We start from the raw sequence: 24,799 nt of genomic DNA on the forward strand, positions 1-24,799 counted from the left end.
AGTGTGTCAAGGTTGCAGCCACTTCGCCACCTCCTCCAGAACCTCCTGCTGAAGTTTTGGCTTCACTACTCCCCATACCCTTTTGTTTATGCACTCCTTATCCTCCATGGTCCCACCAAGTACCAGGACCTCCTGATCAACCTCCTTCTTGTGGTAGCCAAGCTAGCAAACAGTATGACCAGCAAGGAGGCTCTGGTTGGGGGTATGCCCAGGGATTGTAGGTCTGTCTTCCTGCCCCTGTCCATTTATGTCTCTGGGACAAGTTTCACAGAGCAGTGTCCGCTGGCTCCTTGGACTCATTTGAGGGCTAGTGGGCACTGCCTGGTTTATCTGCTTGATGTCTTCCCTTGATGCACTCACTTTGAACCTTTGACCTTCATTCCCATCTCTGTTTCATTTTTCACTTGTTCCCCATAATCATTTAATGCACACCTAGTGGCCCCCCAGATTAAGGTGGTTTTGTTTCCCAGGCAGGAGAAAGATTCAAGGCCCCAGTTGGCAGGATAAGCAGAAAGCATTATCTCTGAAAATATTGACAACATCTCTGAATGACTAGGTGGTAGTCAGATGAGAGGGTAAAAAACTTTACTTGAATTTTTGTTCTGTCTCCAAACTTGTACTCACATTTTCTTACATAATTATATTTTACTATATAATAAATCTGTTTGTTTTTTGTCTTCTTACTGATTAACTATGGTGAAGAGTGATTTCAGGGTGTGTAATATCCCAGGCCAACCCATTCTACAGAAAGGAGGATCTAAACTTTCTTCCACAACAGAAGGGGAGATTGCAGGGACCAAGAGTAGGACAAACAGTGGAACAGCAAGGAGAAATTGTTTGTGTCAGTCATTTTATGTCATTTTTTTTTTAGAAAGCAGTAAGCCTAGTGTGATGCTATTTGAATGATAGTAGAAGAAACACTCACAGAGTAATTGCTTCAAATTATCAGCCTACAATGGGGGAAATTGGGAAAAACATGTGAATGTGTTTTAACTTCAAAATCTATATAAATTTCTCTCTTGTGATTCCAGTGCTTAGAATTCTGAGAACTCAAACGGTAAAATCATTTTTTATTAATTTGTTTGAATAAGTTAAGAAGCAATGTCTTGTAGATTTCATCAAACATTATTGCTATTTAAATTTCATGTCAGGTCAATCTCTTTCAGTTGTGAACAATAAGTCATTAAAGTTCCTTTTCCAGAGCAACCACTCTACTTTTTAGGAGGACAGAATATTTCAGTTAGGGGAGAAAAATTCTTCAACTCATCCACACACACAGCAGGGGCTGATTGTGCATGCTTTACTTAAAAGCTGCCAAACAATTTTATTTTAGTTTTTCTTTGGAATTACACCTATGTATCAGAATGACCTGCAATAGTGAGGAGCAACCTCCTTGGCAGGTGTGCCACAAATCAGCCCCATCCGTTGTTCAATCTGCTGCTCTGCTTTTTGCTCTCTGCCTTGTTTACCACTGTGTTACCTGTCCATCTCTGATCTGTTGTGTGTCATACATAGAGACTGCCCATACCACTTGGATCACACATGCCATAGGTTGGCTTCCTCTGAACTACAATTTCAAATACTCTTATAGTATCCCAAGCTTTTAGGTAGGCATTGGAATAATTTTTTCCATGCTTTACTCTCAGTTCTGGAGGGTCAGGGGCTGTAATCTGGAAAGTGTGAGAATATTCCAATCCCCTTCTAGTGACAGAGAAAAAACAATTTTCTATGTTGGAAAAAATGTAACCAAACATTTTTAAAGACCAGAACATAATTATATGACATTTGAAACCTGAGAGGGACAACATCTTTGAGCATAACTGGTACTGTTTGTTGTAGTGGGAAATTGAAGGTCATTTCTGAATTTACTCAACATGCTAACTTTTTTACAGAGTTCAGAAAAAACTGTCTCCCCTTTCTGATATCATTAGATGTTTTCCATGAAAGGCCTGACAAATTTAGGGCCTTTGTTCTGGTCCCAGGTCCTTTCTGTAATAATTTCCATGATGAAACTGAATTAGCATCATGCAAAATTAAACATGGCAGTGGCAGTGGTTATGGCCATGCCTCTTAATTACATGCTGAGCCACACATTTGTGAGCCTATGGGTACTTAGAACAGGTAAAGATAGAGAAGGATTATTTGACAGGTATGTGTCCAATATCACTCTGGATGCTATAGCCTTACCTTTAGATGTGCAGGTGAAGTCCTGCAGTAGATTAAACTGTAGGAGTTTTTCCAGTGACTTTAGTGGACTCAGAATTTCACTCTAAATGTTATCTTTCACTTCTAATAACCTCTCACTTTTAAAATTGCTAATTAGCCTTCGTTGATTAGATTTTAGAGAATTTCACTTAACCTGCCTGATCAGCAAATGTCTTTAAAAATAGTAATAATTAAAAATAAGAAAACTGCAAAGCTGGCCTAATTGCATTCAATTAGGAGCTGAAAAGTAAAAAGAGTAATACGTGACAAAGGGTCCTTTCACCTCTAGGTCACCGCTTCTAAATCTGTCCCTAGAATTTGATTAGCAGTTGATGACCTGTGTGAAATAAGAAAGGCACTTTCTCTCCAGGTCTTAGAGTAGGTGTTCATATCACTAAATACTGCCAAAGTAATTTAAACTAAGGCCTTGTCTAAACAAAAACTTTGCCCTTCCAATTATTGTCACAATTGCATGCTACATACCTGCTGTAGGCAATGCTAAAGTATTAAAGTTATATCATGGGTTGATCACTGGCATCAGGAATGTCAGGATGTTAAAACATGAATCTCTTCTAAGTTAAAAAAAAAACCCCAAACACTCTTATCTTTAGCCAGGTCTGTACAAAGTTCATCAATAGCACAGGCTCACAATGAGTACAGATGTGATAGGCTCACACCCACAGCAACACCACAATTGTTTTGTATAAAGCTAATCACCCTGTTGTCAGCTATCCTGGTGGTCTGCAGCATTGTGGTGCCAAGCACTGATGTGACAACTGCTGTAAAGTCATTCATTCTTGCAAGACAGTCCCACAACATTTTTGCCACCATTTAGGGATAATTATGTGACATCCTGGTGTGTAAGGCTGAATTGATACTCACTAGTCTTAGCTCTACTTGAAAACCCAACCCACCAATAAAGGAAAGACCCAACAGTTTCTAAAGTCATACTCATCTGGTCCCTGTTCTCCAGGCAAACATTTGGTTTCAGTCATGTATAGGTTTAAGGTACTAGTTTAAATGTATTTATAGGGATAGACGTTTTATGGAGATTATTGTTTGGGTTGCACTAAGTGTTTTCTTTTACTTAAATCCATTAGGAACAGGATGAATCTAAAGCAAAACACCTGAAACAAAAGTGACTGCAAAGGGGTTTTCACTGGTTTTGCTAAATTAGTGTAGGTTTGTAGACAAGACCTGAGTTCAGCTAGATAATAATACAGAATTAAAAGTATTCCTAAAGATGATTCAAATAAGTATGTAACCCTGGCCCACCACGCTGTGGGAGGGCCCACTGCCAATTTCAGATCCCTGAGTTGCCAATGGCCTTGGTCTTTCTCCCAGTCCACCAAAGAATTGGTAGCAGCTGAGCAGCAGACTACTCTGAGTTCCTTTCATCCACTGCAAGACACAGTATAAACTGATATATATATATATATTGTATATATGTGTGTATTATATATATATATAGAAAGAGAGAGAGAGTGAGAGTATTAAAGTTTATATATAAACACTTTAATACTATATATATAATACACACACATCCATGTATATATATAATACACACACTTACATACACACATTATATTATATTATATATTACATATATACACAGACACATCTATACATACAGAGGAATAAATGATAGGAACTTGGATTTAGAAATGACACAGAAAAGAAAAATGCATAACTAGGCTAATAATACCAGTTAACAATCAATAGTAAACAACCCAACATTCATACATTCACAGATTTGACTACAACATCTTACAATTCAGATTGGTAACACAACACTTCAAATGCATGTTTACTCTGACTTAATACAGTGGAGTCACATCTTACACAGGGTTTAGGTTCTAAAGTTAGCTTGTAAGGCGAAAATCGCGTATAGTCAAAATTTACGGAGAGCGAGTCATAGACAAAGTGGTTGGCTCTGGTTCAGCTCGAGAAGTTGATTGCATAGGCTTATCTGCTGCTGGTTGTTTTTTCTTGAAAAATATGGTGATTGGCAACTGTCGCTGTTGTCTCTTGAGCTGCTCAAACATTTCTTGCTACAGTCTCAAATTGTCCATAATACTACATGTGATTTTGAGGCTTCGTTCCATAGAGGGATCATATTCAGAAATTAAATCATTCAAATGTTTCACTGCTTGGAACACTTCAGAAAATTTATGAAGATTCCAACTTGCTGGCTCTTCCTGTTCATCATCATCATCTTTGCCTTCTGTAGATGATTTTATCAATTCCTCTAATTCTTCATTAGTCAATGTTTCTCTATGGCCCTCAATTAATTCTTCAATTTCTGCCTCAAGGATGTTGACAAAGCATTCACCACCCGCTTGCCTGGCCACCTGAACAATGCGTTTCACTTCTTGGTCAATGGTTGGGAAACCCTTAAAATCATTCACACATTCTTTCCATAGGTTTTGCCAATGTGCATTGACTGTTTCAGGCTTGATTGCATCCATTGCCTGTTTAATATAAGTGAAGCAATCGGGAATGTTGAAGGACTTCCAACACTCCATCACATTAAGATTAGGCTCAGCATCCATAGCACTACGTATCCATGAAAACGTAAGCCTTGTGTACGTGGCCTTGAAACAGCGAATCACGCCTTGGTTGAGAGGTTGGAGGATGGAGGTGGTATTGGGGGGGGAGAAAGACAACTTCAACATCATTAAGCGCAAACCGGAATGCCTCAGCTTTATTAAATGCCCAGCCGCATTGCCACAAAACAACACAGTCACACATTCTTTAGCTGCTTTGAAGCCAGGGGCTTGTCTTTCTGATTTCAAAATGTAAGTGCGGCTGGGCATTTTTTTCCGGAAGAGCCCAGTCTCATCAGCATTAAAGACTTGTTCCGAAAGATAGCCCTTTTCTTCTATTATTTTCTTTAATTGTTCGGGGTAGGCTTTTGCTGCCTCTCCATCGGCAGATGCAGCTTCACCAGTAGTCTGCACATTTTTGAGGTTGAAGTGGTTCCTAAAACTGTTAAGTCAACCTTGGCTGGCTTTGAATTCCTTTTCATCAGAAAGCTGTCCCTCTTCAGTGGGAGGTTTGAACAGTGCATAGAGGCTAAGAGCCTTTTCTCGCAAAATGTTGCCATCGATAGGCACAAGTTTATGGTTCATGTCTTCCACCCATAAGTTTAATGCCTTTTCAGTCTTCACTAAAGTCTTACCATGCACTTGGTTCATCACCTTAGCATTTACTGGAGCACTTGATGCCACAGCATGACAAATTTCTCTCTCTCAAATCTTGATGGCACAGATGCTAGATTCATTGTGGCCATATTTACGTGCCATGTTGGAGACTGACATACTGTCTCTCAATAAGTCCAGCACAGCCAGTTTTTCCTCCAGCATTGGAACAGATCACTGTTTCTTCAGTTGAGCACCAGAAGAAATAGTTAGCTTGTGTTTAGGGGCCATGTTGTACAAAAAATATGTGTCTTTAAACACTAGAATCACACTCAGTGTGGCGAGATGCTCACACTATGAGAGGCATGCAGGAACTGAGACTGACTGAGGGAATAGCAGATTCATGTCTCCCATCTCATGCTCACTCTGGGGCATATGCTCATTGAGTGGATTGGCGGGTGGAATCACCTGCACTATTTAAATTGTTTTTCTCTCTTTCTTTCTTTCTTTTTTTTTGCTGAGCGTGTATAGTTGAATTTGCGTAAGTTAAATGCCTTTTGCAGTCTCTCCAATGGTCAACAGGGAGTGCAGCTTGGGGTCTCCTGGGCTCAGCACACATAACCTTGTCTTCAGCTGGGTTTTCAGGCAGCAGCCAGTAGAGGATGCTGTGCCCTCTGGCTCATCTGGTAGCTGACTCTGGCTTCTGATACCTTCAAACAGTGCCATCCTGCCCCAATACAAGCCTTAACTCAAAAGCAAACACAGAACAAAGCAACACAAGGGCTGCCATGCTTTCTAAACCCTCTTGTTCTGTATTGGTCATAGCCCTTTGCTCACCCCTCCTAGGGTTTCCTTCATCACACAGCTTCCGTGCACGATGATCGGTATCCCTTTCTCCTCAGGCCAGCCCAATCTATCAGAAATGTCCAAATGCAACCCAGACAAAGTCCCTCAAGTTTCACCTTCCCTTTTACCCCACACAGGACTTAGAGGTTCCTTGGGGATGGTGTGCCTACGGGCCTCAGCCTGTCATGTCCTGAAGCCCCAGCCTGGTTCTTCCAGGCTGAGTGCTCCCGATCCTCTGGAGGTCCTCTTGCAAGCTCCAGGAGGTGTATCTGCCACTGCACAATTCCCTCTGTCATCTTCCAGTACATACCTTCTCTCCCCATTCCCCCTAGGGGCACAAAAAATCTCCTCTCTTTAAGGAGCCTTCCTACTCAGTCAGGAGGCTGGGATTTTTTATGGGCTTCCTGGCAGATCCTTTTGCTTGCAAGCCTCTTACCAAGGGCTTCCCTCTTCCAAGATATCCCTGTTGACAAGGGTTTTCATTTGCCTTTAGTGTGGCATCTCCAGAGGGCCAAAATTCACTGCTCCCTTTAGTGCCTTAGAAGGGGCAAACCTCTGCTGCTGTAAGCCGTGCTGTGTCTGGCATAAAAAACTCCTCTCCAAGGTGTGTGCACTTTAATGCACGGTGCAATTAAATCAAGCCTTTTCTATACCACTATGGCAGTGCTTAAGCTGAACTTGTAGCATTCTTAATCCTTGGTTTCTTAAAAAAAAAGACCTAGATACATAAGGTGACTTCAAGGTCATTCCCTAGTTTTCTCTGAAATTATTTGCTCTGGAATCTTTCTTCTCACTCCACCATAACAAATCTGACACTGCAGGCTCAGAATTGGTCTAGAAGTATTGGGGTACTAGGCCTAAACCTCTTTGCTGCTTTCAACACCCTTTGAAGGGGGCAGAAATGAATCTTCAAATAAATGCGGCATTCAGACCAACTATTTGCTCGGTGCAGACACATGCCAAAGTTAGTAAGGGCCTCAGGTTGCCCTGGTTAAATAACAGAGTAATGGATCCAACCAGATATATACTTCAATCTGAATGCCAGCATTAGTCCCTCAGACCCAGACTAGGTCTCTTGAGGAGATGACTGACATGTACAGTATGAGCTGGAGTGGTGAGATGCATCTCTGTTGTGTCACCATGACTGTTATACTTAGGCCTCTGCTCACTAACAACAGAACCACAAACTTAATTTGTTTCTTCTTGGCTTTGATGGCTTTTTTCCCCTCAGAATTGCTTGTGACAGATAATTGGCCCAGAACCAGTCAGATATCCTGGAACAAGTACCCTGCCCCTAGTCCAACAGGGCTAAGTCTCTCTCCGTGGAAGGATGGGACTAATGGGAGCCTGCTGCTAGCCTACCTCTAATGGGAGGTAGGCTAGCAGCAGGAATCCATAGGTTGGGATTTCCTTTCACTCTGCTCACCAACTGGTGCAATGGGGTGGAAGAGCCAGGTAACCTCACTGCCCATCAGGGAGGAGGACCTACATCACTTCTACTCCTACCTCTATGTTACCTTGAGAGAGTCATGCCATTGCTATTTTCCTTCTATCACTTTTCTATCTTGTCTACATAGACAGTAAGCATTTTGAGTGCAGAGATGATTTTTTATTTTGTGTATGTTTGCGTTCAGTGGCTATTACAGTGGGGGTCTGATCTCAGCTGGAGCGTCTCTAATGGTTACTGTAGTACCATTATTGGTGACATTGGGATATGAGGGAGGAGGAGCTCTAGCTGTCATTACCTGGGATGTATTTATTCTCTAGAGTTACTAATACTTATAGGATAACTCTAGCTGTCATAGGAAAAACACAGCTCTAACAATGCAGAGTACCCATAGTTTTCCCCAATTTTTCACCATAGCAGTAAATTTCTCAATTATATGACCAATCACATATTTGATTAAGTACTATATTTTTGGCATACTCAGTCTTTCAGCTGCAGGTCTTATTTTCTTCTGTACCTTTGATTCGTATTCTGAGGGTGGACATTGTCACATATTTCATTGGAAGAGGAAATATAAAAACATACAAAATCATTGTTTATCATCCCTGCAATTTTCTTGTCTGCTATTTGCAATGTTTGTCTGTTCTGTACTTACTTAGTCCTCCTTTATTTGAGATGTAGGGAGCAACTGAGACACATTTTTCTTACTCTTCTCTTGGTCTTTTTTATGTTTAAACTATCCCATTTCTTCATTTGTCACGTCCTTTACAGTTGCTGGGTGCGTCTACACATGCAGACATGCACTTGCAACACCTCAAATATCAGTGGCACACATTTGTGCCAGAGGTTTGTGCCTCAGCACACATGCCTGAATATGCACTTTGGTGTGGGGCAAATTGAGCCACTTGGGGCAAGATGACCCTGTCCAGCTCCTTCTAACTCTTCAGCCAGGGAGAACTAGAGGCTGGGGACAACACCTGTGCGGGCCCCAGCAGTATAAAAAGCTTCCCTTGCAAGCAGCTCAGGGCTACTTGCCCTCAGGAGCTTCTGAGGGTGCCCCAGTTGTGACAGAGGTTGATCCTGGCTGGTGTCACCCATATTGGAGACCTCCTAGACTACGGTAAGCAGGAGGGGGTAGACCCCACTACACTGGCGGTGCATGGGTCTACCCACGACACATGTGACCTGCCATCTGGTCCAGGAGGTGAAATCTGCTCTACCTCCCAACACCCTTCCCCTTGTAAACCAGGTCCTGTGCAGTAGCAGTCCCCCTCCTCCCATTTCTTCCAGCCCGCCAGGGTTTGTTGTGGTGTTGGTGCCTCATCCAGCCTCATAGTGCTCTCCACTCCACCACCTGAGGACACCAGACCAGTCCACTTTTCCATCCTCCATTGCTGCCACCTCTACACACTCATGCACCACATTGTCCATCATGCCGCCCTCACATCCCACCCAGACACCAAGTGGCAGGACCTGCTCAGTGAGGGAGTGGCTGCAGCAATCAAGTGGATGAGTCTGTACTCCACAATCATCCCATGAGCCACTGGGGACCTCAGCTAGTGGCTCCTCCATGAAGCCATTGCCATAGGCGTGTATGTGGCAAGCTTCATGGACACCCCAGCCTCCTGCCTCTTCTGCTGGCAGAAAAAGACCCTGACACATGTGACCCTCAAGCACACCAGGCTGCAGCCCCTCCAACTCCACCTCCAGAACCTCATCTTAAGGTTCTGGTTGAACTTCACCTCCCACCTTTTTGTTTTTGATCACCCCATCCATGGCCCCACCAAGTCCCAGGATCTCCTGGTCAACCTCCTCCTGGCTCTGGCCAAGTGGGCCCTGTACCCTTTGACCAGGAAGGAGACTGGCTGGGAAGGCACTCAGATACCATGGGGCCACTTTTCTCTCACTTATCCATGCACGTTTCTGGGCAGAGCACCGGCTCCTTGGATGCCTTTGAGGACTGGTGCATGTGGCTGGGGGGTTCTGCTTGGTGTCCCCCTCAGACACACTCATTTTCATGTTTTGGCCCTTTGACCCTCATATCACTCCTGTCCTGTTTTTTTGCTTTTGTTGTCCCTTACAATAGGGGATACTAGTTAGCTGGGTGGGTTTTAGGGCTCACGGTATTTGAATGTTACAAATAGACAAGAGCTTCTGAGCCTGGACAACTGGTACCTGGGGACACTAGCTCCTTGTGCCAGCTGGACTGATGAAGCAGCTTTAACCTACAGTAGCCCCCACACGTTTTACCCATTGCAGCAGTCTAGGAGTGGTAAGTACTGCCTGGTTGTGACCTACTGCCACCTGCAACAGGCTTCAGCCCCATGGCTACAAACTGGCCAGACCTAGATGGGTTTGGTCTGGCTTGCTGGCAGATCTTTTTGTTTGCAAGCCTCTTACCCAGGGCTTCCCTCTTCCAAGATGTCCCCCGTACTTGGGCTGTGGTTTGGGCACTACAAAAGAACTGCCTGCACCTCTGGGCCAGCTCCTAATGGGCCATGGATGCTAAGTTGGCCTTCAGGTAGCACTGCTGTCTTGTCTTCTGGTGCCCCTACTCTACCATCTGGGTAGCTATCACCCAGAAGATATGCTCTTTGCAGTGGCCCACTTTAAACGGTCAAAGCATGTCCTCTTGGCCCCAAACAGCCAGGTCAGCCACCTCATCTGCACCGGGTTTCTGGTACCTACCCTGGGCAGTCTTCTCTGCCTGGGCAAGCTTCTCTGCCACTTACCTCACAAGCAGAGATCCTGGTGTTCCCTTTTTCTTCAGAACAATTTGGACTGGAAACATGGAATGCAGGTCATACTTAAACTCTGGCCTTTGCCTGTCATATAAAAGAGTCAAAAAAAGAAAAGGGCAGATATTAAAAGCTATTGTTCTAGTGGACAGAAGGGTTCCCCCACTGCAGTCACTGTGGAGTCGGACACCTTGCTGTCTTCACAAGTCCTCACATAAACAGCATGCCAGGAGTGAAGATGAGAATGAGATGGTCAGGGAAAGATCCATGGGAGGTACAGTTGTGCAGTGTTGTATCCCCCTATGATTTCTACTCCGGCCAAATTTTAAAACCAACTTCTAGAGAAGGACAGGAGCATTTCTATTCAGGCAGTTCTGAGAAAATTAATTGACTTAATGACTCATTACCATCTCCCTGATTCCTGCTAATCTCTCTAATTAACACACCACAGGCATTAATGAACCTCTGACTTTTGAAATGGTCTTTATATTCCACTATTCAAATTATCCTTTCTTTTGCATTCTTATTATCTGTTAGCTATGTCTCTGGTAATGTCTCTCTCACTCCTGCAGACTTTTTTAACTGTAGTTAAAAACCTTAACTCAGGTGTGATAATATTAACTCAGGTATAGCAATGACTGACTGAAGCATTGGAGGCACTGTCAAGACATTCAAGAAAGCTAGATATGGTTTTATGAATCTGAATAAGAGACATATATTTAACTATAATGACTACAAAATTAATGTTACAATCTTTGACTATTTTAACTATTTTGCCTAGTTTGTTGTATTTTTAAATGTAATATATAATTTAGAAAACTAGTGCACATTCCAATAGTTACATTGTTTTGCTTGATCTTAAACTGAATAACAGAGTCCTAGTCACCTAACATATTAGCAAAGCTTCTAGCTTCTCTTTAATTGGAGAAAAGTGGTGTGCTATATGTGATGATGTGCCACACCATCTGCACCCCCCTCTTCAAAATTGTAAATCTGCCCAGGGAGACAGTCATGTCAGAGGTGAGATGCAGCAGATAGTGCTGCACAGATTCCAAATCACAGTGCACCAGATGTGCAGCTCAAGTAAAGTGTAGGCTGGCTGAGGACCCTGCTGATTTATGCCAACTGAAGTTAGACTTTTTTTAAAATGTTGCTTAGTACTTTTGTACCATCTTTTCCTTTGCAGTCCTGCTGCTTGTATTTTACTTCCACTACACAGTATGACAGATGTGAGATCTGGAGGCACATGAAGACTCTCAGACTTGTGACAGTGCATAATCATAGAAACAGGGGAAAGGGGATTTATTTCCTCTCTTTTGGGGGGATAATTTCTACCTCCCATCTTTAGGCAGTGTGGAAAAGCCCATAAAGGTTCAAGTAAGTTTTATATACTCATGGAATGGGAAACCGAGACTGTTATCTGGACTGCCTATGAGCAATCCCTATACACTGTTCATAATTGTCAAGAATGTACCAACCAAGCTGTCTGGGAAGTCCCAGACAAACCAACCCAGCTTATCCCTAGCACCCACTTTTGAGCCTTCATTCACTGGTGGGCCAGAGAGCAGGCACCAGGGTTCAACCTGAAGCACCCTTACTGACAAACTTCTGGCTCTGCAGCGTATCAGCAGATGCAGGTGGATGAGGCACGCTTTCCAAGACACACTGTTGTAGTAATATAGACAAACCCAACAGGTCTCCATGTATGTTGTCAAGTTAATTAACACCATACAACTCTGATATACTTCAGAATCAGTAGTGAGTGCAAAAATGACCCAAACTGAAATTGCAAATATATGATTAATTAAAACCATAATTTGTAGGAGCATTCCTTGCCAATTGCAGAGGCCAGAAATTTCCTTTCATTTAAAATTCTTCTTGCTATTTTACACAAAATATACAATTTAAAAAAAAATAAAATTGCACTCATTTTCCATTTCAGGCAATCTTTCCTACTTGCATTATTGACTCCAAGATGAACATGAGCTGCCAATGCTGGCCAGCTATACCTTGTCATGCATCCAAAGATGCATCTCAAGCTGGTCCAGAGAGCTGATACTCCCCCTCTATGCGACTTTGGCCAGGCTGCAATTGGAGTACTGTGTCAGTACTGGGTGCCACACTTTAAAAAGGATGTGGCCAGCCTGGAGAGGGTTCAGAGGAGGGCCACCCTCTTGATGAGAGGGCAGCAGGACAGACCCTATGAGGAGAGACTGAGGAACCTGAACCTGTTCAGCCTTAGCAAGAGGAGGCTGAGGGGGGACCTGGTGGCTGCCTACAAACTCATCAGGGGAGATCAACAGCAAATAGGAAGAGCCCTTTTCTCCCCAGCACCACCTGGGGAGATGAGGAACAATGGTAATAAGCTGATGGAGAATAGGTTTAAGTTAGAGATCAGAAGGAAGTATTTTACAGTTAGGATGTCCAAAATTTGGAACCAACTTCCCAAGGAAGTGGTCCTCGCCCCTACCTTGGGCAAATTCAAGAGGAGGTTGGATGATCACCTGTCTGGGGTCTTGCGAACCCAGCATTCATTCCTGTCTGTGGCAGGGGGTCAGGCTAGATGATCTGTTCAGGTCCCTCCTGACCTTTGCTATTATGAAACTATGAAATTCTATGGTTTTGTGTTTTGTGGAAGTGGATGACTTTACAAATTTTAAATGAAATATAGAAATCTCAAATTTAAATATTTTCAAAAGTTAGTAGTATTTATATTTATATCCTACGCTATCCAGAAAGGCTCCAAGTGGCTATTTTAAATGGTGATCAAGCAGCTCTACCAGGCAAACCATACAAGATAAATGCCATATTGTTATTAGAGTAAAAATATATACATACAAAATGCTATACAGTACTTTATGTATAGGTATTTAAATTGCCTTATTATATTTGTTGTTATTAAGGCATTCCTGGCTGTTACTGTTTTGAAACAAAAAGGCATAATCTCTACAGAATACCATTAAAGGTAATTGTACTGCCCTTGATCTGTATGTTCAGCTCCCAGTAGTGTCAAAGAGAGGTTCTTGCAAGCATCAGCTACATTAGTTGGATTTATATTTTTTTCTGCTTATGCAACCTAGTATCTTATTTATCTTTAATTTTTTAACTGCAACTACGCACTGGACTCAAAGATAAGATTTTCAGCAATAATCTTCTTCTAATGAAGCTTATGTTTAGGTACTACCTCTTCCTTATTTGAAGTAGGAAAAAATAATTCAGTATTAGTGACCATTTAAATCAGTCTCTTTTCTTTTCACAGTATGACTGCAGTCAGTTCTATATCTCCAATTAACCCCTTAGTTTTAAATAAATAATTGCATACAGTGTCCAAGGAAATATTCATGTGCATTCATTTGGGTACCTACTTCATTGCATTCTTTATAAATGACTATCTGACTGACTGAAGGTGCATCTGACCTGTAAGGACTGCACATGATTACAATTTAAAGAAACTGATAAAAATGGAGGTGCAACTTTGCCTGTTACTACGTGGTTCTTCCAGTGCACCACCTTTATCAGTGCTAAATGTACATTCCCCAACATACCTTACACCATTAGATTTCAGTTCTGCCCAATTCTCTGGAAGCTGTCCCAAGTAGAGAAGAGTGTCTGTAGTCTGGCAATAGACACTTGTAAATTTTTTCTTGGACATATTTGTAAATGAAATGCAGTTCAATATTTGCACTGTTCACTTAACCAAAAGCAAGTAAGAAAAAATATATATATAAACAGCCTATGCATTAGTAACAATTAGTCATCAAAATTGCCACATAGGACATGGATTTAACCAGGGAATGGGCAAAATATGGCCTACAGGCTGGACATTCACCAGTTTCATCAGGCCTACTGGTGCTTATCCAGTACCTTGTGTGCCATGTTCCCACCATTGTGTGCAGAAGGGCCCAGCCCAGCTAGCATGGCACTGGGAAGAGAGCCCCCACATAGCCCTCCCTCCCAGTGCTGCTGCCACCCACCCCAAGTACAGCCCTGGTCCAGCCCCCCTGGCTGCAAAGAGCTGGGCACTGCTCCCAATTCCAGCCCGCAGTGGCAGTCTGCCCTCACCCCATGCACAGATCCAGGGCTCACATGCCCACTTTGCCTCCCCCGGGGATGCGTGTAGTAGCAGGAGCCACACCCCAGACTTGTGCCCCCGGATGTGCTGCTCATCCCGTGCCCCACCCAGCCCCATATGAGCAGTGCCTGCCCCATCCCCACTGTCTCCCTCACCATGGGGGCCTTGATCTATCCTCTCCATGCCCCTTCCCTCTCCTTGTCTCTTTCCCCCAACAGACTTACCAGCCAGCCACTGCTCTCCAAGCTTCTGGGTTGGCCACATGCATGCTTCAGCTGCACACATGCATACAGCATTTGTTGGCAACATTATTGGCTACATCAGCCAAAAAAAGCCAATTGCTGATAATGTCAATTTTATTTTTCTCAGCTGCTGATAGGATATAGACTGATGTATCAGTGTGCCTCTAGTATAAATGATCTGTAAATAAATTCAGACTGGAAAATAAAATAATGTTCTAACTATTGGATCAGCCAGATACTGGAACAATCTTTCACTAGGATTAATAGAAGCAAAAGACCCTAACTTTTAAAGTTGGACCTAGATCAGCTTATTAAGAGGCATATAGGCAGTGATACCAGTGATAAAAGGGAGAGTAGACTAAGTGATCTAGTAGGCCCTTTCTTATCTTAAATTCCTTTGACCAGCCTATGTAAAGCAGTGGAGCCATATTCAAGAACTCCTCAGATGAATCTACAGCATGGATTCATGTCATGAAGCACTTCTTGTTCTTACACAAAGGCTCAAAAAGCCATGCAATGATGGGCTCAAAACAGCTCCAAATGTTGGGTCAAAATAAATTGTTCCACAGTGCACCAGAGACCAATTTCTAAAAGGATCCACTCTTTATGGTACTATGGAATTTGGACTTTCCACTCTCCTACACAGAAATCCTGGTTCTGTACATGAATAAGAATAAGTGCAGCGTGGGCGTACATAACCAGAGTTAAACAAAACATGGAAGGATGAAAGGATATCATGTATGCCTTGAGCTGGAGGGCCCCTGCCAGATCACAGAGACACTTTTCACTGTACCATGAGTCATTCTTAATAAAATCATTTAATTAACTCCATGGTCGTGGATGAATTGACATATGTTGGCAGTACTGGACTGATGGGCAGATGACAGGCTATCTGAGGTCTATACAAGTGGTCTATTCTGAGTTCTATTCTTTTATGCATGGCAAAGACCACCTGTGTAGTGAGATGGGCATGCCTGCTGTCCCTCTATAGCCAGGGTGTCCAGATCCACCAAGTCTTCTCTGTCTAGGCTTGCACTTGGAGCTTCTTTACAGGAATTTATTTCCTCCTGTATACGAAAATGTATTTGTAGCAGCTTTCCTTTTCATATAGACTTTTTGAAACTTTCTGGAAACTTTGTAAACATTTTTGTATGGGATTTAATTTTCTTGATCTTATAAGCTTACAGTTTCCATGCCATGAACATCATGGATGGTGTAGCAAGAACACTACCACTGAAATGCCAGATTGCTTGGACACTCTGTTCAAAGATTTTGTTTCCCTCTCTAGCTATTACCATCTGAAAGCTTTGCCAGACTTGGAGAAATGCCCTAATTTGCAGAAGTTCTTTGTTTGCTTAATGGAAAAATACACCCTTTTGCTCCCAATATTGTCTGTGTGAAAGCACAGACATTTCACCCAGCACAACTTCATAGCACAGCACTACATTTTATGCACTCTTAGCATTTATAATTATGGCACAAGCACAACTGCAAATCCCTAATAAATTATGAACGCTGTATGTTACAAAGACACTGTCAAACTCTGATTGATTTGGACAGTTTGTAGTTAATTAAGTTCATTTCCAATTCTGTCTCTTCACTCAGTTTCAAAGCATTCTATATTGAAAGCCTATTTTCAATTAGTAAGGAGGATGAAACAAAAAAGAATTAATTATAAAAATGGCAATCCCCATTTAAATCTTCATAGTGCAGCAATTATTTATGTTAAATATTTAAAAATTGGAGACTTGTACTAGTCTAATATAGTTTTTTCCCTCTTATGTGTCTCATATGTAGTAATTATGCACAGAGTAGAAGGTAACACTTTAAATTGTTTTTAAGGCCTAAATTATTCTTCACATATTTACACAAGGCTTCAAGAGAGATACAAATGCATATTTTCTTAAAGTCAAAGTATGTGGTATATATATATATATTAAGCCTGATTTTTTTCCTCGGCTACATTCATTTTACCCCGATGTGGACACTTCTACATGAGGTGTTAACTGTGGAGTAGACTAATTAGTTCCTCTGTAAACATTGTGCATCTACATGTGTGCCCCTATTAGACAGGAATAAGCTAATTCATTCTGAAGCAGGGTAGTGCCTGTAAATACAAGTATTATCTTGCTGCAGAGTTTTTTAATCCACAGCAGCACAGGCGTTAATGCTGCCCCAGCTGGCTGGGACATGCAAGTACTTCAGTGCAGGGGTTGCCTAACAGCTAGCCCCACACCAGAGCACCCTCATGTCCCAGGCAGCCTCTCTGCAGCATGTTGAGCCACATGGAGCAGCCAGGGCTAGCAAACCGATCCCCAGTGCCCCCTACCAACCAGGACTGCTCTCATACAGCTCAATATGCTTCAGTCCCATGCACATATTCAAACAGGAGCAATAAACTCTGGAGCAATAAGCCCCAAGGTGCATTGTTTTGTATTACTTGCATGTGTAGACACACCTACAATTCCTTCAGTGCAATGGGCTACAAATGTGTTAAAGGGTGGAGACTAAGTTCTGATATTTGGGGTTCTTTATGTTCAGGAAGTATTAGTCACATGCAGTTACCAAAGAATTATACTGTAGCCTGTTCTCATCACTTTGTAAGTGAGGGAAGAAGTCTGATTTAATGCTATTTTATACACAACCCTCCACCCGTGCCCTCCTCCTCCCCCCCGGTAACTACACATGGTACAAGGCACTGGAAAATTGTATCCTGCTAGTGGGAATCAGTGACAGATCAGACTTGAGCACCAACCACCCCCTTACTAGATACAGAAACTCTTGTTATGTTGTGAAAAGTTGTCATTGCTGGCACATGTACATGAGATACTGGCTGAGCAGTCAGTACTGCACAGTTATTTAGTACTTGTATAAACAATACTAAATGACTGTACAGCAAACCTTATTACTGTGCATTAGTATTGCATCACAGTTGTTTTTTGCCATGCAGTGCTACTGCACAGTACTATCAGGCTACTGTGCAGTCAGTGTCTCATGCAGACATGACCACTGGGAATAGAAATTGTCTCCCAAATGCTCCCAGCTGCAGCAATTCATAGAACCCTTTCATTAAAAATGTGCTAAACCACAGCAACAAAGGAAAACATTTAAGTAAAAGAGTAATTAATAGATGCAAAAACGTGAAACCCAAGCACCTTGCACTTTTTATATTTATTGCTTGTGTAGCCCAGGTAACTTGGGTATATACTCCCCTTCTCCAATTGAAGGGGATTGTTAGCTGGCGGGTGTGCTGTGGGGTGAGAACTGCAGACCACTCAGTTTCCCTCCATCCCTAGAGAACCAGGCCAGGACAGTCAGGGCACTTAACTGTATACACATTTATTTACATTAACTTATCACAGGCGAAAGGAACATGGATATAAACATATGTACAATGTACATATGTATATAAATTTATAAGATATCTAAACCAGTAACATAAACAGTACCCCCTGGGTAAATGACATAAAACCTTATACCAGTGCTCCAGATACAGGTAAGTCACAGGTAAGTATCGGATCTGAAACAGATAAGTCCCAAAGATAAACTAAATCCCGAGGGGAAACCCCAGTGCCCTTGGGTTTTTCTGAAGCCCTACAAAGAAGCTGGTAACTTTACGGGGGCCCTGTCAGTTGGACCTCCCCTTTCAGAAGTCCTTAACTAACCAGGGGGGACTTCCCCTCCCCTGTGGGAATCCTCTTTTCCCTGCAACTCATGGCTCCCAGGCCTGGAGGGTGTTCCTCGTCCTCTGCACCAGGCTGCTCTCTCACCTGAAGTGGGCTTCAGGGGTGGGGAAATCGCTGTCCCCTGGAACAGGGCTCCACTGTGCAGGGCTTCTGGGATCTCTGGCTTGGCCCTGTCGGCTGGCTCAGTAGCCCAATCACTGTCTGGCTCTCTGGACTCAACCTTTTGCTATGGGTCGGAGGCCTGGGCTGCTCGTGCAGCACCAGGCTTGGTCTGCTCCCAGACCCTCCGTGCAGCACCTCCTGCACTGAGCTCCCAGCCTCATTCTGGGGGTTGAGGACCTGAGCCATCCAAGTGCTCCAAAAGTCCTACTCCATGCGCCATCCTGTGCACACTGTCTCTGGCTGCACACCAGAGGTTGCAGACCTGAGCCATCTCACACAGCTCCCAAGATCTGGATGCCGTGTGCCGTGCTGCACAGCCTAGTTGCTGGAGCTGTCTGCCATTCCCCACTGATGGAAGTCTTCAGGGGCACTTCTGGGCTACTGCTTCACCCTGCTGAGCAGCTCTCCTCAGCTTTTCTAAGCCCTGCTCTTCTCTCTCCCAGATGTGCTCCCTTATGCTGGGCACACAGCTCCTTCTATATGCTCCAGGGCTCTGCCCCTGAAGTCTTCTGGACCTGCGCGTTGCAGTCTTCAATTAGGTCCACGGGGGGGTGGGGGGAACTCCTCTCTCCCTCCCCTTAGGAAAGGAGCATGACTGAACTCCTCTTGCTGCCTCCTGATTGGGGGATGAACTCTACCAATCAAAACAGCAAGATGTCAAGCCTGGGACTCAACCCAAGCTCCAAAAGGCAAGCCTGCTACACTAATTCAAAGGAGCTGGTTTTCAAAAAAGGCACATAAAAAGGGTGAAACTGGGGCATCTAGTATATACAAAAAATTATCTTGCTACCTGAGGCATATTGATAGTGGTCCATTCTGTAGTACACTCCTCCTACTATAAAGTATTAGAAGCCTGGGCAGCCTATACTTGATACTTCTTAAATTCAGGTTCACAGATTCACATATGTTTAGGTGTGGAAGAGACCTCGTGAGATCATAGGGTCTAGTACCCCTGCTCTGGGCAGGAAAGACTGATGGGGTCAAATAATCCCAGCAAGGTGTGCATCCAGTCTCTTTTTGAAGATCTCCAAGGTAGGTGCCTGCACCACCCTCACTGGGAGTCTGTTCCAGAGGATGGTCACACGAATCGCAAAGTTTTTCCTTATATCCAGTCTGAAACCTTCTAGGAGTTTATGACCATTGCTCTTGGTTTTCCCCTAGGGTGCTTTGGTGAATAGTTGCTTGCCTAGCCTGTGACGCTCACCCCTAATATATGTGTAAGCGGCCACCAAATCTCCCCAAAATCTTCCCTTTTTTAAGCTGAGCAGTCCCATATCTGGCAGCCTTTCCTCATATGGCTTGCTCTTCAGGCCTCTAATCATACAAGTGGCTCTTCTCTGGACTCTCTCAAGCTTCTCCACATCCTTCTTGAAGTGTGATGCCCAAAACTGGATGCAGTACTCCAGCTGTGGCCCACCAGTGCCAAGTAGAGTGGGAGAATAACTTCCTTAGTTTTGCTTGAGATGGATCGGTTGATACATGCCAATTTACTCTGTTTATTGTAGCATCACACTGGTGGCTCATATTAATTTTATAGTCAATTACGACCCCCCAGGTCCCTTTCAGATGTGGTGCTAGCTAACATAGTACCTCTGAGCCTATAAGTTTGCTGCAGATTTTTTTCTCCTCAGATGGAGCACTTTACACTTCTCAGTGCTGAACAGCATCTGGTTCTGGTCTGCCCATCTAACTAATCAGTCTAGGTCCACCTGGATCATCAGACTACCCTGAGGAATGGACACACTTCCCCACAGCTTAGTGTCATTGGTGAACATTTTGTTCCTAGGATTGAAGTTAGGCTGATTGGCCCATAGTTCCCTGCATCCTCTCTCCTCCTGTTCTTGAAGATGGGCACAACATTGACCCTCTTCTGGGATCTCTCTTGAGTACCACAAATTCCTGAAGAGGTTCAACAGAGTTATTGCCATGAATTTGGCTAGTTTGTTCAGCCCTCTTAAATGGAGTTCATCTGGTCCTGCTGACTTCTAGATATCCAGCTTCTCTAGCTGTTCTTTCACTAGCTCTCCATTGACTATTGGTAGGTGATCATCCCTACTGTGACTATTCTGTGTCATATTTGTATTTGGCAGGCTATAACTCTTATACTGGTGGAATATAGATGTAAAGTACTCATTCAGGGGTTCAGTTTTCTCCTTGGTGTCGGTGATCAGATGTCCAGATGCACTGAACAGTGGTCCCACATTTCCACTGGTTGTCCTCCTGTTACCTACATAGGTATAGAAGGACATATTGTCCTTGATTTTGCTAACCAGAATTTGGTCACTGCCTTTGCTTTTCTAATCTGCCTCTCTACAGGTATGGGTGTAGCAGGAACTGAATTGATGTAGCTGATGTTAACATAGAGTGTAATAGTAGTGAAATATAACCATGTTAGTTTTCTCCTGTAAATAACTTGAAAACTCCATTTTGTATTTTTTTGCTTGACATAAGTAAATGAAATCTGTATGTCCTTTTATGTATGAGTGTATGTGAAAGGGTGAATGGTGAGAGCATGGCATAGAGATGGAAGAAGAAGATTTAAGTGTTTATGTAAGCAACAAAGCACTAAATGTAAGTTACCAGTCAGTAAACTAATTAACAGATGGCTGAAGAATCCCTTTAAGTCCTAGGACACAAAGGAGATAACTTTCATAGACATTCTTTCATAGACTTTCCTAGATATTCGGGGTGGAAGGGACCCTGAAGGATCATTGAGTCCAGGCCCCTGCTCCAGGGCAGGAAGTCAGCAGGGATCATAGGATCCCAGCAAGATAAACATACAAATGTGTCTTGAAGGCATTCAAAGCGGGTGCTTGAACCACCTTGGTGGCAGTCTATTCCAAACCTTGGGGGCTCAGACAGTAAAGAAGTTCTTCCAGCCTAAATCAGTCGTGGTGGAGTTTGTGACCATTTGATCTTGTCATCCCTTGGGGTGCTCTGGTGAACGTTCCCCCAGATCCTGGTGAATACCTCTAATAAACTTGTAGGTGGCCACCAGATTGTCCCTGAGTCTGTGCTTTTCCAGGCTGAAGAGTCCCATGGCTCTCAGCTTCTCATCATAAGGTCTGTTTTCCTGACCTCTGATCATGCGTATGGCTCTCCTCTGCACTCCCTCAAGTTTCTCCACATCCTTTTTGAATTGTGGAGCCCAAACCTAGATGCAGTACTCCAGCTATGGCCTCACCAAGGCCGAGAACAAGGAGAGAATGATGTCCTAGGATTTGCTTGAGAAATATCTATGGATGCAAGCCAGCATTTTGCTTGCTTTACTAGCTGCAACATCACATTGAAGGCTCATGTTCATCTTGTGGTCAATCATGACCCCCAAGTCCTTTTCATCTGTAATGATGATCAGCGTAGCACTGCCAAGCCTATAAGCATGCTGCAGTTTTTCCTTCCAAGGTGGAGAACCTTGCATTTTCAGTGTTAACACGATCAGGTTCTCATCCACCCATTTCATGAGCCTGTCAAGATCTGCCTGGATCACACTCCTGTCCTCAGGTGTGGATGTTTTACCCCAGAGTTTGGTGTCATTGGCAAACTTGGCCAGCCCACTTCTGACACCAATGTCTGCATTATTGATGAAGATGTTAAAGAGCATAGGCCCTAGGACACAGCCCTGAAGGGCCCCACTGGTCACAAATCACCACGAAGATTGACTTCCATCAACCACCACCCTCTGGGTCCTGCCACAGAGCCAATTCCTCAGCCAGCAGAGTGTGGTGAGGTCGAGACCACAGTTATCCAGTTTTGCTAAGTGATGATCATGGGATACCAGATCGAAGGCGTTTTAAAAGTCAAGATATATGACATCAATCTCTTTCCCTTTGTCCAGGTGATAGGTCACCTAGTCATAAAAGGAAATGAGATTGGTCAAGCAAGACCTACCAGCAACAAACCCATGCTGGGTATCCCTCAGGATATTGCTGTCAGCTAGTCTGTTAAGTATGGACTCTTTGATAATCTTTTCCAAGACCTTCCCCAAGATAGAGGTCAGGCTTATGGGTCTGTAGTTTGCTGGATCTACTTTCCTCCCTTTTTTGAAGATAGGCACCACGTTGGCCTTCTTCCAATCATCGGGCACTTCCTCAAAGCACCAGGAGTTCTCAAAGATCCATGCCAGGGGCTGAGTTATGATGCTAGCCAGCTCCTTGAGTACCCTGGGGTGTAAACCGTCATAGCCAGCTGACTTGAAGGTATCCAGCCTGTCAAGGTGTTCCTTCATGATGGAGGGTAAAGAATCTCCCTCACCTTGGCATTCCTGACCCACAGTGGGCAGGGGCATCCCATGGGACTGGTGCAAAACTAAAGCAAAGTATCCATTTAGCAAGTTTGCTTTTTCATGGGCATCATTTATCAGTTGTCCCATCTGGTTTAGCAGGGGTCCAATGTTGCCCTTGCTTTTCCTATGGCTCTCCACATATCTAAAAAAGGACTTCTTATTGCCATTGATATTTGTAGCAAGCTCAAGTTCCATTGCAACATTGGCTTTCCTGATTTGCTCTTTGCAGGTCCAGACCAGAGAACAGTACTACTGCTTAGTGGTGGTTCCAGTACTCCATCCTTTGTAGGTCTTCCTTTTAAGATGCAGGAGGTCTTCTAGTTCCCTGGAGAACCGAGGGGGCTGCTGTGCCCTTTTGCTGCCTTTCCTTTGAGATGGGATAGACTTTGCATGTGCATCCAGGATTGCTCCCTTGAGGAGCAACCACCTGTCCAGAACTCCCCTCCCCTTTAAGTTGTGGCCCTTTAGGGCCTCACTGACAAGCCTCCTGAGCTGGTCAAAGTCAGCTTTCCTGAAGTCAAGGACTTCTGTATTATTGACTGACTTGCCAGCTTTATGGTGAATGGCAAATGCTGAAGGTGATCAGCTCATGGTCACCCAGCTTCCCTTTAATCATTAGGTCACTGATTAGGTCATCCCCAGTTGCCAGTACCAGGTTGAGCAGTGCTTTACCTCTCATCAGCCTGTAAATTTCCTGCATCAGATAGAGCTCATCCACACATGAGAGAAAGGTTTGCGACCACTCAGATTTGGCTGAGCGCTCCTCCTATGGGATGTCTGGGTAAAGTCTCCCATGACAACCATACACCAGGAGCCTACAGCCTCAGCCAATTCCCTGGCAAACTCCTGGTCAAGGTCTTGACCCTGGGTGGGGGTCTGTAGTAGACGCCCATCATAGTATCCCCTGTGCCTTGTTCCCCATGGATTTTAACCCAGAGGGTCTCAAATCTTCCACTGTGGGTGCCAATGTCAGCTTGCAGGGATGCATAGCTTTCCTTGATGTAGAGAGCTACAACCCTGCCCCTTTTGTGCACTCGATCCTTCCTATACAGGGTATAGCAATCTATACCTGTGGCCCAGTCATGGGTGGAGTGCCACCAGGTCTCCATTATCCCTATGACATCATAGTTATTTGCATTTAGCAGGAGGACAAGTTCCTCCTGTTTGTTCCCCAAGCTCCTGGCATTGATGTACAGGCAGGCAAGTGTCCCCTTGGGGCCCTGCCCTTGCCTGCAGTTTGTTCCAGGGCTGGGGCAGAGGACAAATGCACACATCCTGTCAGAGGCTGAGATACCAACTTTGACGACCAAACTAACCTCAGGCTGAGATAAGTTGAAGATGAAGAACAGTTGAAGAACAACTGCAAAAGCAGAAGCTGGTTATGGAAAATCCCAAAAGGGCTGAAACAAAGGATGCCAATTCCTATAAAAGCAGACTTTAAAAATGCCAAGTTGGGTGAGTCTCTTTCTTAACTGCTGTGTCTTTGGAGCACAGACACATCTGTTTCATCCCACTCCAAGCTGTTATCTCCAAGATCTCTCTCTCAATAAGGCCTGGGCTGGCCACCTAGTGCCATTATTGAACAACTGCTGCTGGTAACTATAATGTCTGAGGAGAATGGTTGTTTTGTGTTTGTGTGTGCCTGTGTGTAATGATGTGCATGCTAATTTGTGTGTCCAAACTTCTATCTCTAATTCATGTAATCAATAAATGAAGGCATTTTGCCAATAAATAAGGCATTTTGTCTTATCCCTCTCTGTAAGGGCTTGCTCTTCATTTGGCAATTGAAATTTAAAGTGCCATGGGCCAATCTTGTGTAGTTCTTCCTGGGGCCTATTCCTGGCTTTCATCATTGGTAAGGCTCCCTTTTTCAGAAGATCTGCAACTTCCCTATTGAGCCAAGATGGCCTCCTGGTCCCTGTGCCACATTTTTTGTGTACAGGTATGGACAACTGAGGATTGTGTCCTTGAGGAATGAA

General features: G+C 43.8%; 1 long non-coding RNA gene across 1 annotated transcript; it reads right to left on the reverse strand.

The window, feature by feature from the left end:
* Positions 1-5,478: 5,478 nt before the first annotated feature.
* LOC109310270 lies at positions 5,479-24,307 on the reverse strand. The gene is made up of 3 exons (XR_002101172.1): positions 24,294-24,307; positions 9,937-9,942; positions 5,479-5,561 (listed from the first exon to the last, which is right to left on the reverse strand). It is a non-coding gene; the product is annotated as an uncharacterized LOC109310270 (long non-coding RNA).
* Between the last annotated feature and the right edge of the window lie 492 nt (positions 24,308-24,799).

The sequence above is a fragment of the Crocodylus porosus genome, unplaced genomic scaffold, assembly GCF_001723895.1.
Source record: "Crocodylus porosus isolate Cpor-Errol unplaced genomic scaffold, CroPor_comp1, whole genome shotgun sequence".
Classification (NCBI taxonomy): Eukaryota; Metazoa; Chordata; order Crocodylia; family Crocodylidae; genus Crocodylus; species Crocodylus porosus.